Source organism: Vicugna pacos, unplaced genomic scaffold (genome assembly GCF_048564905.1).
Source record: "Vicugna pacos unplaced genomic scaffold, VicPac4 scaffold_19, whole genome shotgun sequence".
Classification (NCBI taxonomy): Eukaryota; Metazoa; Chordata; class Mammalia; order Artiodactyla; family Camelidae; genus Vicugna; species Vicugna pacos.
The window spans coordinates 50,811,085-50,815,365 of NW_027328740.1; the positions used below are offsets into that span (position 1 = coordinate 50,811,085).

At 33.8% G+C, this 4,281-nt stretch overlaps 1 long non-coding RNA gene across 1 annotated transcript; it reads right to left on the reverse strand.

The window, feature by feature from the left end:
- Window positions 1-1,771: 1,771 nt before the first annotated feature.
- On the reverse strand, window positions 1,772-3,628 carry LOC140693312 (uncharacterized). Its single transcript, XR_012069033.1, has 2 exons — window positions 3,434-3,628; window positions 1,772-2,044 (listed from the first exon to the last, which is right to left on the reverse strand). It is a non-coding gene; the product is annotated as an uncharacterized lncRNA (long non-coding RNA).
- Between the last annotated feature and the right edge of the window lie 653 nt (window positions 3,629-4,281).

Here is a 4,281-nt window from a genome sequence, read left to right on the forward strand (position 1 = left end):
CAGGATGTTGTTAGAGATTACCCTGGCCAATTTGCCCATTCTCCAGATTATCAAAGGCTTTCTTCACAAATGGAGACACATTTTCGGACACAATGTTACCATTTCAGTCTTATCAGATGACACTAGCTGCATCATTGTGAGTAAAGGCCTTAGGATCCCTGAACTTGCCTACAATTTTTCCAGCATTTCAGGGCATTTCACATTCTGAATATGCTTCACCATTTATTTAAAATTAGTGGGAAATAGTCAAAGTCTTCCATGAATATTTTATATTTCCTAATATCTGCAGAAATTTGGTATTCTTGCAGTTGGAAAATTTTTAATTCCACCACCCTCACCTCCTTCTAGTCCACATAATTTAGATTGCAATTTGGTTACTGAATACGAGAACCACAACCAAGGGGATATTACCACTTAGACACTTACTTTGTGAAGGTTAGAAAGGGCACAACTTATTTGGTGTGTATAAACCTACATTAAATGTTTGCAAAGGCACTGTCTCTTCTGGACAAAGCTCTGATTCTAAGAAGTATATTAATAATAAGTCAGTATAGTTATTGGTATGGGGAAGAGATTCAGCTGTTTTGTGGTGGGTGGGTGATGAAGAGACAGGAACAAATCCAGCAAATGTGAATGGATTGCTTTATGCCTCTGCAGGCGTGAATTAAGAAGTAAATATTACTTTGTCTCCTGTACCTAACTCCACTTACTGTCTTGATTGACTTGTCCTTGGGCTATGAAAGATCTAGTTTGCGGTGAAGACCATAACGAAATAGTTTGAAAACCATGAGAGTTTTCTTGTTTCAGGAAAGTAGATATTGCTTAAAGTCAACATGTGTTTTTCATTCACTTAATACAAAAATGCATCCTGTGACATGTGTTGTGCTTACTGTGCTGGTATCCAAGTTAAACAAGGAAAGGGGGATAGACTGAAAACATCTGGAGGAGGTGGTTTCTGTGCTGAGACAGGGAAAGTCTAAGTAGATAAAAGGAGGACACCCAAAATCCAAGGATGAGCTGGAGTAAAGGTGGTGAGGTTGCAGCTAACATAGTTGACAATCGTTTGCCTGGATATATTTCCAGATACAGTGAAACATAAAGATATACCAAGGTAGTGAGATGCCAGATTTATAAAGAAATGACTAAACCAAGATGAGTTTGTGTGCTTAGAGTTGGAAAGGCATTAAATGCCACCCTGAGGACGTAAGCTTGTCTTTGGCTTGAATATAAAAGCAACATAATGTATTGACTTGAAAATATAATGTAGACTCTTGAGGGCAGGAAATGAAAGCACCAATTTTAATGCTTTGAAAACAGCACAAAGAAGACCATAGATAAAATTACTTCTTAAATTCTACCACATGCTGAATGTGCCATCTGAGACTACATCATGTGACCTTTATGATTCCAGGGATGACATAATAGAGACCATGATCCCTGGGCCGGTTCCTGCATTTATCTCCTGTTCCAGCCTATCCTATAAACCCTTTTAATACTTTCCAGGATGAACAAGAAACCACTTAGTAATTTTCCCTCTCTCCATGTTTTAGTCTTTTTCCAAATTCTTCCATTTTCTCTTCCTCCTTACAAGAAAGTATTTAAATTTACTCCCATATTTTTCCATCAAATGATCATATCAATCAAATATCTCTTTTTAACTTAAATGTTAATTTAGTCTCCCATTTAATCTTAACCTAATTTAAAAAAATAAGGTTAATACAGGTACACATCTATGCTTCTTGTTCAAATAAGAAAATTGCAGATATCTGTCAACATTTGCCAACATCAATTTTAATCTTTGTTATCCTGCATAAACTGGTAGTCCTCTGGTAGATCCTTTGTAATTAGGATGACGTTCATAAAGTGAAGTTGGCTGATGAGTTGGCCTTGAAAGAGAGGTAGCTGATGTATAAGCTGTCATTGTCACTGGAAACCGTGCATTGCTCCCTGGTTGAAGTTTAGAAAAACGACCTTCTTTGGCAGATATGTTGTGATATCCATTTGGAAAAGCAGAAGTCTCCACCATCAGTCCAAAATAATTACTCTGCATTGGAGACAAGATGGTGTTCTGAGAAGTAGAATTTTTGGTTTTAATGAACTTCATAATAAGGTCATTTGCTTCAGTGTATCTGCTTTGAGTGTGCCAGTGGACAATGTTCAACTGATTTAAAATAGCATGCTGATCTACTGCAATTTGTTCTGGTGGTCTGATGGACCAGAAAAATCACCGCTGATCGGGGTAGTTTTATCACCAATTATGTGGCTAGTAGAGGGCTTTCTAATTAGAGGCATTTTTAATTTTGCAAAAGGTAAAAATGCACTTTCTCCACTAGTGTCAGCCACAAAACCAGAATTATGAGTATCCACATTACCCCCTGCAATAAAGTGCTTCTTATTGAAATCTTAAGACAATGAAGATACCAGAGAGGCATTTTTAATCCCAACTCTTCTTTTTATTCTGATTAAAACCTGGGGAAAGACTCGTTTAAAATTTGAATTATGGTAGATCTGCAGCTACAATCAAAGTGAAAAATTTTAGTAATATTTTAAACCAAAATACAAGACTACAATAAGCCTAACGTATAAAACATCAGATTTCACATTTACAATGCACAGATAATATCATGAAAATATGAACATTGCTATTTTTTAAATTTCCTTATTTGTAAAAGACACATACAAGTAGTATAGTCATCAAATTAAAGAAGTTAGCATTTGCAGTAACTGTGAATGCCACTTTTCACAAGCAGCTTTAATATCTTTATATAGATTTCTGATAAGATTCATAGTTGCAAGCAAAGTTTCTCTGAATCTTGAATACATATGGCACTGTCCTCATTTTTAGAAAAAATAAAGAATTTAAGACTTGGTAATTTTATACAGTTTTCAAAATCTAGCTTTAAATATATATTACCATAGACTGATGTACAACATAAATTTTCATATATAAGTTACCAAGTGGTTACTAAAATTTCTGAATACCTTGCTTAAAACAGAGACTTCTTTTCCTTGTGCCATAAAGTCAGCTAGACAAGCAGATCTTTGAAAATTCTGCCTCACTTTACTAAACACATAAAGGTTAAGCTGTCTAACTAAACTTTTCATACTTTCAGTTTAAATATTCTGAAAGGGGCCTTTCTTTCCAAAACTACCTTCTTAAAGACATCTTCATCAATCACTATGGAAGATCCATTATCATCCCACCAGATGGATTGATATTGGTCACTCCTAGCCATTTTCCAGAGTTTTCTTGGAAATCTCAGAGAACGAAAATCATTATCTTCATCTGGTTCTGAGACACAATGTGTGTAACATGGTCTTTTTATCAAAGATTCTTCAGACAAAGTCTGAAAAGCATTTTCTTCAATCATAGACCTTAAGTCCAAGTCCCCAGAGAATGTTTGATCACACAATAGAGATCTACCAGAGTTACCTGAAACAGTTGGTCCATCTTTATGAGACACATCTTGAATTTCTGAAGAAACATGTGTCATCTCAAATAACTTTTTCTACAGCTACTTTTATAATCTGCATGATTTTGAGCACTGCAGGTTCAAATGCTGATTTGGCAAGCCTGCACAGATAAACTGCTAGGCAATCACAATGGTTCTCAACCTGAGTAGCTGTGTCATCACAATACGACTGGTATCCCAGCAACCCAAGTGTAAAATTCCGCCAGTGTTTACTTCTCATTCATCCAGTTAAAATGAAACATAAATGTTGCTTATTTTTATAGTGTGATCTGCAAATATTATCCCCACAAAATCTTTTTAAATAATATAATTTTGGGGTCTATGAAATAAAACCAATCTCCATACTTTTGTACACAAATTTATACTAGATTGGTGAACAGAGAATAAATAATGCAAAAAAAATAATTTTAAAGTTTTGGAAGTTAAAGTGAAATTTGTGTAAAACCTCTACAGAAAATGTGTAACAATTTCAATATCATTTGTTATTAAAATTAAACATAATTTGATTCGGAAATGGAAGTATGTATTTATCTGTGTTCTTTAAAATAAGTAGCTGTATATTCAAAATATGAGAAAAATAAATATCAGTTTATTTGGAATGTTAATAAATAAATTGTAAATATTTATAAAATAAAATTTTATTTATATAATCAATCAAATTTAAGAAATCCCAAAGGGGGAAATTTTTGTTTTAAATTGTAATTCAGTGGTATAAGTAAAACAAATATAATTTAATATTCTGGTATAAAAAGTACAAAAGAGACAATCTTATTGTATATTTGCAAAAGTTTATTTTTGCCATTCTTTC